The following is a 12,995-nucleotide window of genomic DNA, read 5'->3' as shown; positions in this document are numbered from 1 at the left end:
TAAGTAAATATTCCTTGTGTTTATTTTGGATACAAATGTAAGCTGGCTACATCTACATGTATTTTATTCTTCCTGAAATGATCTCCAGGTGACCCAAGACTTCTCTGACTCTTCAGAACAGAGCCCTCTGTGGATTCCGCATCTTGAAGAGGTAATAGATAAATGTTGAGTCTCTTGGGAGAAACATTCCCAGGATGCTTAGGAGATTTGGCTACTGTGGGGTTTCTAAAAAAGATGGAGCAAATTTTCCCCGGGCATTGATTAATAAGCTATTGTTTATCTAAGAAAATCCAGGAACAAATTTTTGGTACAGGCCAGGCGTAGCAGCTTGTGCCTGTGTAATCATAGCAATCTGGGAGGCCAAGGCAGGAGGATCGCTTGAGGCCAGGAGTTCAAGACCAGCCTGACCAAGAGAAAGACCCTGTGTCTACTAAAAATAGAAAAATTAGCTGGATGTGGTGATGAGCGCCTGTAGTCCCAGCTACTTGGGAGGCTGAGGCAGGAGGAGTGCTCAAGCCCAGGAGTTTGAGGTTGCAGTGAGCTATGATGATGCCACAGCACTCTAGCTGGGACAACAGAGTGAGACTTTGTCTCAAAAAAAAAAAGTTTTTTCGGGTATAGGTGTAAGTCATAGACCTTGGTTTCCATAAAGACTCCTGTAGCTCTACTGTGATGAAATGTTTATCTGGTACATACAGCAAACTAAATCAGCATAGCAAAGATGGAAGGCATGCATGTGCTTTATTTCCTTCATAGATATATTCCTGAAAAATTTGAGATAAAATAGTTATCAGTCATATTTTAAATACGTGAGAGAAGTTGGTTTTTGAAGGACTTCACCTGTGAATACTATCATGCATGGGACTTGGCCCATACTGAGTGAACAAAAAATATATATGTTGAATGAAAAAATGAATGAATTCTTTTAAGTGAAAAATTATTTTCATGAAAGATAATCATACTTAGTTAATTATAGCATTTGGAAAGACCTCAGACAGCTCTTAGTCAAACTTCCCCCCACCCCCGGTGCAGAAAACCCTCTAAAGCAGCCAGCCCATTGAACCCTTGGAATAAGGACAGCACCCCACTGCTTGGACTGGCAGTGGAGGGTGGCAGGTGAAGCGTGGGTTCTGGAGCTGGACTGCCTGGATTTGCATTGACCCCAACACTCAAGAGCTTGTGACTTTGGACAAGTTACTTAAACTTGGTGCCATTCAGTTTTCTCATCCATAAAGTGAGGATAATAATAGTGTCCACTTTATAGGTTGCTGTGAAGATTGAAGAAGTTCGTACATATCAAGTGCCAGGCTCATGGTAAGCACTCAAGGATAAATATCGGCATAATTCTAAAAGTTAGATGTGTCTTGTATTGAGTTGCCGTCTTCCTTCCTGTAACTTATTTTCACTGGCTTCCGTTCTGCTCTCTGGAACTACCAGCACCCTTCAAAGAGCCATCATTATCCTCTCCCCTTCTTCAAGTCATATCCAAATGAAATACCCCCAGTTATATAAGCACCTTCCCATCCAGTTTCTCTCTGTCGGAGTCTGTCAACACTGCTGCACTCTCCATCCCTTTCCAGGTGGTTCCCAGGACTGCACATGCTTCTTGGCCCAAGCAGCGTGGAGAACAATGAAGCTACTATCATCCTGTGCTGGACAATATAGTCTAATGCATCTGGCCACAGATTTCATTAAGTGCTTTGGCAGCCAAATCCCACTGTGAGCTCATCCACTAAAATCTCCCAATGTTACTTTTTCTTTTTCCCCGAATTTTAAGCCTTATCACAGTCATCCTGTGTTAGTATAGTTAATATATATTTCAATGTTTGTGCATGTCTACATATCTGTCCTCTTAGTGTTGTTTCTATTAACACTATATATCATTAGGCAAAAGAAGAAATAAATCTTTCATACTTGTATTGAGACAGTTTTCATTTCTTTCACTTTTGAAAGAGGATGTTGAATGAGAACTGTTTCTGTAGCCCAGGAATTAGTGACTGGGGCTCAAAGATGAGGACACAGAGCATTAAATATCTCATGTTGTAAAGGAAGCCACCAACTGTTGGGTTAGACACCTCCCTTGGGAGTATTAACCTGTGGCATACCTGGCTCTCTCACTTGCATCCATCGTTCAAGCCCTCACCCCTGTGGGCTGTGCGGGGATTTTTGCAAGGAATGTTGTTTTAGTGAAGGGGAGGGAAGGGACTGCCCCTTCCCCTCCAAGGTAAATGATGGGAGGGGATTTCCAAGAGACCCACTCATAGCGAGTGGGGAGGCTTGAAAAGGGGGACATTTAGATATTTTATTCTCTTGTTGGCTGTCTAGTTAGGCACTAGATATGTGAATTTGTCCTGTACCTTTCTGAGCAGGGGAAATAAGAACTGAAGAACGATGGCAGGGTCAAGAAACCAGGTGGAAGATTGGCTCCCACTGGTTTGTGCGGCAAGGATGCTGAGATTCCCATAGGTCAAGTGGACCCTGAGGAGGGTAACCAAGATTGTGCTAAGAGGGCTGGCAGAAGCCAGAAGGGATTGGGAGAGGCTGGGCCAGAGCGGGAGCTCCCACGTGGGCACCTGTGCAGTAGGGAGGCTCCCCGCTTAGAGCCCTCTGAAGAACTCATGTGCCCCAGGAGAGAGCCAGAGGACAGGACAACCACCAGACAGAAGACCAGTATTAGTTTTCTATTGCTGCATAACAGACTGATTTAAATTTAGTAGTTTTCAACACACATGTTTATGCTGTCCAGTTCCATCAGTCTGGGTGGGCTTGGCTGGACTCTCCTCTTAAAGGCTCACATTCTGGAGGTCAGCTGGGCTTGGCTGCCATCTGGAGTCTCTTGGGAAGACCTGCTTCCGAGCTCATTGAAGTTGTTGGCAGAATCCAGTTCCTTGCAGCTGTAGGTCTGAGGTCCCTGTTCCCTGCTGGCGTTCAGTCCAGCGTTGTCCCCAGCTCCTTGAGGCCACCAGCATTCCTTCTCACTTGGTCCCCTCCACCTTCAAAACATCAACTGTGCACTGAGTCATTCCTATGCTTCAAATCCCTCTGACTTCTCCCTCTGTTGCATCTCTCTGAATTCTTCTTTAAAGACTCAGACAATTGATTATACTGGGCCTGCCTGGATAATCCTGGCTAATCTCCCTATTTCAAAGTCAACTGACTGCTAAACTTAATGAGTATGGCACCAGGGAACAAAGGTCATAGGGGACAAAATTTTGCCTACCCTAGTATTGTTCCATGACGAAGTAATTCTCCCTATTTTCAAAGTGGTGTCAGTTCTCTAGATTGTCTCAAGCATACTTTTTAATTTGGTCCTTTGATTTTCAAAGAACAGAGACCCACTCAAGTTGGCTCAGTAAAAGGAGTGTATGGCAAGGGCAAACACAGGATAATAGAGGAATTGTGCAGAAATCTAAACCCAGGAGCCATGCCAGAGCTGGCCTTCGCAGCTCCTGTGGGAGACACGGTGGTGTTCACTTATTTCTACTCTGTCACTGTCTTGTTAGTTCAGGCTGTGATAACAAATATACCCTAAAGACTGCATGACTTAACATTTATTTCTCACAGTTCTGGAAGCTGGGAAGTCCAAGATCAAAGTGCCAGTAGGTTTGGTTGTCTGGTGAAGGCTGCACCCTCCAGAGGGGAGGGGAATTGTACCCTCACCTGGCTAAAGGCAAAAGGACAAGAGGAACAAATGCCCTCATTAAACCCTTTAATAAGGGCACCAAATCCCATTCACGAGGGAGGCGCCCCCATGGCCTAATCACCTCTTAAAGGCCTCACCTCTTAACATGATCACTTTGGCAACGCCTGAATTTCAGAGGGACACAATGAAACCATAGCAGCCCTAAGAAGGGGCTGTGGACAGGTGGGTAGAGCGATCACGTTTACTGCCTGACCGCCACTTGATTTCTGACCACTGGCACTCTCTGTAGTCCTTTGTAAAGGACTCAGCAGCTGTATTATGTAGGTTTCTTCTGATTATAAGTGTCATAAACTCAATTCAAGCCTGCTGAAATAGTCCTTATAGTCCGACTTCCATGAGCCCCAGAAGTCTTCTCCAGGCCCGGAATGCATGCACAGTGGTGTAAGATACAGCATGGGTCAGAGTTTTTGCCTAGAATGAACCTCACCACCGCATCTCTGCTGCCTGGTGCTACTGTCTTGAATAACCCTGACCTTCTAACTACCAGATCTCTGTCTTGAGGACCGGTGAGTTCCAGCCTGCCTCACCGGATGCCTCAGATTCCAGCCCTGTGGCTTGTGGCCGCCCACAGACAGCTGTCACCCCGCTGTGTCCTGCCTCTCTGGTTCCACACTCCTGGCTTGAGTCTGGCATTCCAGACTCCCCATTTTTCTGTCCCACCTCTCCTGAACCACTTTCCATCAGTCCTAATATCCGCCACCTCTACCCCAGGCCTTTGAGGGCCTGAAAACCACCGTTTACACGCCTGCGTTTGGCGGTGAAGCGAGGTCGATATTAATAGTGAAATGTCAGACCCCGGCTGACCGCCCCGCGGCTGAGCGGCGGCTGGTTGTTTGCCCACTAGGTGGCGCCTCTGGAGGCCGAGGAGAGAATGAGGGCTTTCTGATGAAAACGCACAAAGGAAGTGTCCTTTGCTTTTCTTTTTCCTTTCTACTTACTCCATTATGCACCATCACCACTCCCGCCCCCGCAGTCCTAAAAGGAGACAAGGCACCTCTCTAATTCTCTCTCCCGGGAGGACTCCGGCTTCTCTCAGACTCCCCCAGACAAGAGGGCCGCTCTTTCACCTGCAGTCTGTAATGCGGCCCAACCAGTTTTGTCTGTCGGGTCGTAACTGGAGGCTGCCGAGCACCAGTAACTCTCACCTCATTCCATTCCTTCCTCTCAGCTGATTTTCTCCGAGGCCCACAACTAAGTTTAGACACAGGTTTCCCTTTCTTTTCTTTCTGTCTCTTCTTTTTCTTCATTTCCCCTTTCTCTATTTCTCTCTCTCTCTTTCTTTCAAGTCTGCTCCATTTTCAATTTACTCTGGAGGAGGAGCAGTAGGAGAAGGAAACCCCTGCTGTTGACCAAGCAGGACTTAACACAGGGCCCACGCGGTGCGTGTCTATGTGGGCAGAGGGCGTGATTTGGCCTGAGAAATGAGAGGTTACGTGGATTTGCTCCCACAAAATAAAAACTAAAGCTATGCCAATGAAAGCCATTGCCATTTCCAGGAAATTCAAAGCAGTCTGTAGTTTAAAAGTGAGTTTTTAGATCAGCTTAAGTGGAAGAAAGAGGTTGGAGTTTTGCCTCAGGGCTTCCTCATTGCCGTCTCACACTCTGCAATCCATCTTCCCCCAGCTCACCTCTGCACGCAAGTAATAATAGGGCTACGGCATTAGCAGCAAAATCCTATTTATTTGGGGCTGGCCTGGAGAATTTGAGCGGGCCTGGAGTTCTGTTATCTTCCTACCTAGTTCAGGAAACCTCAGGTGGGGATGCTACGCCTTCAGGTACCACAGGGAACCCGCCATTTCCTCCAGCCAGGCTGGACTTCAGCTCTTGCTCTGATACACTAGAGGTCCAACTGGCAGCTGCCTGGTGGCCACAGCATACAATATGCTCTTCTGGGTCTGCAGGCCATGCCTCAACGGTCACTTCACTAACACGGAAAAGGACCCTCACGACATGCCCTGGCATCACAGAGTCATTTCCTTGGTTGGACCCCATGTATTAATAGAAAAATTAGCTGGGAGTGGTGGTGTGTGTCTGTAGTCCCAGCGACTTCAGAGGCAGAGGCAGGAGGATCACTTGAGCCCAGGAGTTTGAGGTTGCTGTGAGCTAGGATGATGCTGCTGCGCTCTAGCCTGGGCAACAGGGCAAGAACTTGCCTCAAACCGAACCAAAACAAAAACTCCCCAAACAAAAAACAAACAAACAAAACATATGTTTCCCTACAAGCATCTCTTTAGCTATATACTACAAGTTTTGACATACAATATTTTGTTATTATTCAATTCTAAATATGGTGATTTGTCAATTTTCCCTTGTAGTTTGTTAATTTTTGAGCTTTATTAGGTATAAACAAGTTTATAATTTTCATATTTTTCTGGTGATTTAAAACTTTTATCACTATGTAGTGACCAACTTTTTTTTCCTTTTTGTCTAAGTCTGTTTTTGTCTGGTATTAATACAGCTATGCCGGGTTTTAGATTAGTCTTTATCTGATACACATTTTCCTCTTTTTGAATTATATTTCTGTATCCTTATGTTTTAGGTTTGTCTTGTATAAATGGCTGAGAGCTATATTTTATCATTTTTTTCCAACTATCTTCATGTTTTAACTGAAGGATGTCTTCATTTCATTTATTGTGATTACTGGTATATTTAGATTTAATTTTACTGTCTTATTTTGCTCCACTTTTTCTGTTCTTTTTTTCCCCTTCCTTTCCTGTCAAAAGATTTGGATTGAGGTTTGTTTTATGTTTCTTTTGTTTCTTTTGTTTTTTTCTGTTTTTTCCCCCGTTTCATACTCTCTATGACCATTTTTCATTGGTCATCCTAGATATAATAGCATGAATACTTTCCCATTTCAAAAGTTAATAATTTTATTCTCCTCATGAATCATTTAAGAATCTTAGAATACTTTTATCTGATCATCTTCCTCCCAATATATATGCCAATGTTAAACAGTATTTTAAGTTTGTCTTGTTTTAGCCCCACAATTTGTACATTATTAAAAATTTTATTCAGTTGATTTTTGGTTAGATACACCCACATATTTACTGCTACACTTATGCACAATTCCTTCTTACATCTCAGACCTTTCATTTGGGGCATTGTCTTTTTTCTTGATCTGCATATGTTTGAACTTTTCTTTATTGAAGCCTATTAATAGACTTTCTCTTAGAATGGACTCTCTTTGTCTACTTTAATATTCCGATAAAACCACTTCAGAACTCCTATTCTTGGTTCCCTTGTTCTCCATAATGGACATTTGTGTTTTATGTCTGCCTGGTATCTGTTCTTTCTTCTCCTGGTCACATCACTCTCATTTGCCTTCGAGAAAATAGCCTTTCTTCATTCTTGCCCAGTGGAAGGATACGCCCACCCTCTGATTCCAAAAGTGGTCCTTGACTCAGGTGTGGTCAATCAGGGCATTCCATCCCCTCAGCCACAGGGATAGACATCTGACTGCAGGCAGACTGAGGAGATTCCTGAAGTGAGATCACGAAGCCCCAGACCAGGAAGGAGTCCATGAGCAAAGCACTGAGAGCCTGAGCAGTCTTGGCCTTGACATGACAGACAGAGCAGGGGCCCCGTCTTGCAAGCCCACACTCTGCTCACCCTAAGATTCTTTAACAGAGGCTGAGCTTATCTGGAGGTCTGTAGTAGTTTCCTCTTGCTGCAGCTAATTGCCACAAATTTAGTGGCTTAAAACGACACAAATTCATTTTCTTACGATTCTGTTAAAAAAGTCTAAAACCCATCTCAGTGGACTAAAATCAAGGTGTTGGCAGAGCTGTGTTCCTTCGGAAGCTCTAGAGAAGAATTTGTTTCTTTGCCTTTTGCAGTTTCTAGAGGCTGTGTGCATTCCTTGGCGCATGGCCCTACATCGCATCCTGGCTCTGGATCTCCTGCCTCCCTCTTTCCATTCTAAGCACCCTGGTGATTACATTGGGCCACCTAGATAATCCAGGATGATCTCCCCATCTGAAGAGATTAACTTAATCATATTGGCAAAGTCCTTTTTGCCACATTAAGGTAACATAATCTCAGGTTCCAGAGATAAGGACATTTGAACATTCAGTGGGGGCATTATCTGGCCTCCCACAAGAGCCAATGGGGAGCATCTAACATGAGTAAATGTGCTTTGGGGCCAAGGTACCTCCTGACAAAAACCTCATCTGCAGAAGAGACTGTTGATGGTCTAAGGACAATGAGTGGTGTGAACAGAAATCTGTTAAATTCAGGTGGAAATTGTCTGCTGAGATTATTTTTTGAAGAGGAAGAATAATAATCTAAATGATAATCTAAGGTTATTCCTTCAATTATTATTTAGATTATTCCTAAGAACTAGTGCAGGTTGAGTATCTCTTATCTGAAATGCTAGACCAGAAGTATTTTGAATTTCAGATTTTTTTCAGATTTCAAAATATTTGCGTATACAAAAAGAAATATCTTGGGGATGGGACCCAAATCTAAACGTATAACTCCAGCTGGGCACAGTGGCATGCGCCTGCAGTCCCAGCTACTTGGGAGGCAGAGGCGGGACAATGGCTTAAGCCCAGGAGTTTGAATCCAGCCTAGGCAACAAAGCGAGACCTTGTCTCTAAAAAACAAAAATAATAAAATAAACATGGACTTCAGTTATATTTCATATACAGCTTTTAAGCATAGCCTGAGAGTAATTCTATATAATATTTTTTAATAATTTTGTGCATGAAACAAATGTGTGTACACTGAACCATCAGAAAGCAAATATGTTCAGGCGTGGAATTTCCACTTGCAGCACCACATCGGCATTCAAAAAGTTCCAAATTTTGGAGCATTTTAGATTTCATATTTTCAGATTAGGGATGCTCAACCTGTACCAGAAATCTGTGAAGAGGAAGTGGTAAGAAGAGAAGTTGTTACACTACAAACTGAGAAATTGAGAGCACAAGCTGGCATGGCCTCAGAGCCACATAGCAGAGTGGGATCCATAGTGGGGTGTGTGGCTCTGCCTGCAACTCAAGTTACTAGATTAAGTGTGTCTAGGACAAGGACTCTAATAATGATAGCTTCGAAACAGTTAGATTTTGAGGATATTTTTTCCCACCCATAAATACATTTCCAGGCCTCCAGGGAAGAGAAAGAGTTGAAAAGGACAAAGCTCTTCTGCTGTCAGTGGTGTGGATTTTCCTGCTCCGATGCCAGGACAACTTGGCCATCATCGCACCCACCTGGTCACTCCAGCAGGTGTGAGCAGAAGCAAAGGCAGGAGGACATGGCTTGGTGAGCCCTGGAAGCAACTGTTTGGGGGGGAAAGGGAAGAGGGTATGAGGGATGGCTTTGTGTTCTGTAGCAGGTTAATGAGTGGGGTTTTTCTGTTTGCCCCAAAATTGGTGCTTAGGGTCCAATGTTGGAGACAGAGAGGCAGTAAGTAGCTCACATTCTAAAGAGAGCTGCCAACCATTGGGACACTCATTTCACTTACAGCTTACTGGGAGGGTAGAACTGGCCCTTCTAACACCAGCTGTAGCCTCAAACTGGTCCCCCAAGCCCAACACCTTCTCAGAGAGGAGAGAAGGCATTTGTCAGGGCTGTGAACTGGGGCCCAACACCCCAGAGCAGCTACAGCCTAGAGGTTGAAGGGAAGGGAGCATCCCAGAGGAGACACAAGCCCCTCCACTCTGAGGTGGGGGCTGAAGGAAGGGGATAAGAGCAGTTCATGGCCCTGCCCGAACCACTCCAGGTCTCTTGAGTTACAAGCCTGGCAAGATGGGAAAGCAGACAGCTTTGAAAAGCTGGAATGTCTTTGATAATCGAGAGTGATCGGGAAGTTGTAGAATCTAAGCTAACACTAAGGGGTCCACTACCTAGTGAGAAAACGAGATTCAATAATTGGGACCAGAGACTGGAAGACAAAGCCAGTTCATGTTTTATCCCACTCTGTTAGGATTATTCAGAAATGTTTACAACTAATTTACAATAATGGCAGAATAAGCACCAAGGATTTTATTTTCTTCTGAGAGTAGTGAAGCTGCCTTAGTCTTTCCTAGAGGGAAAAATCAGATGGAGAGATGAATATTTTCCCATATAACTTCAGAGAACAAAAACAAAAAGGGCACAAAGAGGCTCAGTCATTTTGTGAACAGATGAGGACAAAGAACTTGGACTACATTTCTTATGTACTTACACATTGGAAGGAAGAAGCAAAAGGAAACTAAAATATAAACCTTAGAAACACTTTTGCCATGTGCCCCAGAAAACAAGTACAAGAATGCTCATATTTAGTAATGCCCTAAAGGCAAAAAAATGGAAAAACTCATATATCCACACCCAATAGAATCAATAAACTGTCCAAAGTATATTTATACAATGAAATAGCATAACAGCCATAAAAATGAATGAATTACAGCTGGAACCATCATCAAAGGCGAATCTCAAAAACAGGAGGCTCCCACACAAGGCTGTGCTTGCAGGTTCTGCCGATGGATTGAGGAGGCACTAAAGTTTTTCATGCCAAAAGTTATTCCAGCTCCACTGGCAGAGGGATGTGTTCCTCAAGGAAGGGGTATTTTTTTTTTAACTGCACAAAGTCTCCCTATCGGTCAATGCTGGACCTACAAACTCATAATGTTGACTAGAAAGACAAGTCACAGAAGAATAAAAATTCTGTATGATTCCATTTACATAAAGTGCAAAACCAGGTGAAACTGAACAATAAGGATGCATATGTATGTGGTAAAACTATACAGAAAAACAAGAGAGAGATTAACACAAAATTCAGAATGGTGATTACTTCTTAAGAGAGCAGGGAGGAGGGAAAATCCAATTAGGGAAGGGTCATGATGGGGTTGGATAGCTCTAAGGTACTGATAATGTTCTATATTTTAGGCTGAATAGTGGGTGCTCAAGTATATTGTTATTGTCACCCTTTGTCCTACACATGTATGTTAAAAAATTCTCCTTATGTAATCTACAATAATTGATTTTTAAATAAAAAGGATCCCACCTAAAAGTACTGCCTGGAGGAGAAGGAATCCCAACGTCAGTTCTAGCGAGTGTGGATTGCCAGGGGTCCAGGGCTGAGGGTCTGACTCCTAAGTGGTTGCAGGAGGAGAAACCTTCACTGTCTCCTGTGCAATAAAGTGGGGGGACCCTAATGGAATTTCAAAAGTGTTTTATGAAAAAGCAAATTAAAACCACAAGGTAGCTTTTTCTGCCCGCTCCCCCGTGTCCCCAAAAACTGCTCCGGCTCCACTGGGCTCACTCCGAGCTCCGGGCTCCTGCTAAGCTAGCACTGCAGTCGTCTCCCTTCAGCCACCATCATGACTATCTACTGGGACCTCATCAGCCATGATGAGATGTTCTCCGACATTTACAAGATCTGAGAGATCGTGGACAGCCTGTGCCTGGAGGTGGAGTGGGAGATGGTCAGTAGGACAGAGGGTAACACTGATGACTCGCTTATTGGTGGAAATGCTCCCGCTGATGGCCCTGAGGGTGAAGGTACCAAAAGCACAGTAATCACTGGTGTTGATATTGTCATGAACCATCATCACTTACAGGAAACCAGCTTCACAAAAGAAGCCTACAAGAAGTACATCAAAAATTACATGAAGTCAATCAAAGGCAAACTTGAAGAACAGAGACCAGAAAGAGTAAAACCTTTTACGACAGGGGCTGTGGAACAAATCAAGCACATCCTTGCTAATTTCAAAAACTACCAATTCTTCATTGGAGAAAACATGAATCCAGATGGCATGGTTGCTCTACTGGATGACCGTGAGGATGGTGTGACCCCATATATGATTTTCTTTAAGGATGGTTTAGAAATGGAAAGATGTTAACAAATTTGGCAATTACTTTGGATCTATCATCTTTCATTATAACTGGCTGCTGCTTGTCACCCACACAACACCAGGACTTAAGACAAATGGGACTGATGTCATCTTGGGCTCTTCATGTATTTGGACCATGATTTATTTGGAGTGGAGGCATTGTTTTTAAGGAAAAAACATGTCATGTAGGTTGTCTGAAAATAAAATGTATTTAAACTCAAAAAAAAAACAAACAAGATACTACTTTTAGAATAGCTAAAATTGAAAAAAAAGAATAGAAAATACCAATTGTCAGCAAGAATGTGGAGCAAGTGGAAAATTTGCACATTGTTGGTGAGAATGCAAAATGGTACAACTACTTAGGAAAACAATTTGGCAGTTTCTTATAAAGTCAAATATACTATGATCTAGCAATTCTACACCTAGGAATTTACCCAAGTTAAATGAAATCTATGTTCACACAAAAATCTACACACTAATGTTTCCAGTGACTTTATTTTAATTGCCCCAAACTGGAAACAATCCCAATTTCCCTCTACTAGGGGATGGATAAACTGAGTTACACCCACGCAAATGGAATACTGTGCGGTAGTGAAAAGGCATGAACACTGATCCAGACAACATGGATGAATTTCAAATGCTTTATGTTAAGTGAAAGAAGCCAGACTCAAAACACCACATATTATGTGATGCCATTTACATGTGGTTGTAGGAAAGGCAAAATCTAGGGATAGAAAACAAAGCAGAGGTTGGCAGGGGCTCAGGTTGGGCGAGGTGTTGAGTATAAAGGGACGTGGAGGATTCGTTAGGGTGATGGAACTGGGTATAGACCTCTATTGTGGTGGTGGTTACATGACTGAATGGGTTTGTCAAAATTCACAGAAAACTATATATAGTACACTATAAAGAGTAAATTTTATTGTATCTAAATTTCACTTTAATTTTTAAAATCCTCATCCCCCCAAAAAAATTGTCCCATAAAAAAAAGAAGCTCGTGGCCCTGATGCCAGATGACAATTTAACAGCCAGTAAAATTGTGCCTTTGTTACTTTAACCCTTTCTGCCCCTAGGCCCGACCCTGAATGAGGAAATACAGTAGCTAGGGAGATGACCTGAAAGAGTAAGGAAAGAAAATGACCTCGCCCCCCACCAGCCTTGCTCCCCTGGCCACTGAGGGCTTGTAGCCCTAAATGGTGCCAGATGGGGTGTGGCGGGGGGGGCAGGGGGACTCTAAATTGTATAAAAATTTGAAGCTTTGCTTATGACATTGAGCAGGACCTTTAATTGTGAAAATGAGACTGTTCTTGTGCCCAAGAGGCCAGAAAAGCTATGGGAATGACCTAAATTCAAATAAGAGCGTGGAAAAAAATTCAGCCCACAGAGTGGGTTTGAATGAACAGTAGGAGAAAGAATACAATGGCTTTATGATCCCTCCTTATGGAGTCCAGTTTGTTTCACAAGATGGTTACACCTGCAATCAG

The 12,995-nt window shown here is 43.4% G+C and overlaps 1 pseudogene; it reads left to right on the top strand.

Moving 5' to 3' along the window:
- The first annotated feature begins 11,001 nt into the window (after positions 1-11,001).
- Positions 11,002-11,545, top strand: LOC105815558 (annotated as a pseudogene).
- The last annotated feature ends 1,450 nt before the right edge of the window (positions 11,546-12,995 follow it).

Source organism: Propithecus coquereli, unplaced genomic scaffold (assembly GCF_000956105.1).
Source record: "Propithecus coquereli isolate 6110/MARCELLA unplaced genomic scaffold, Pcoq_1.0 Scaffold34, whole genome shotgun sequence".
Classification (NCBI taxonomy): domain Eukaryota; kingdom Metazoa; phylum Chordata; class Mammalia; order Primates; family Indriidae; genus Propithecus; species Propithecus coquereli.
Note: the sequence above shows the minus strand (reverse complement) of the source record. Positions and strands in the feature narration are given on the sequence as shown.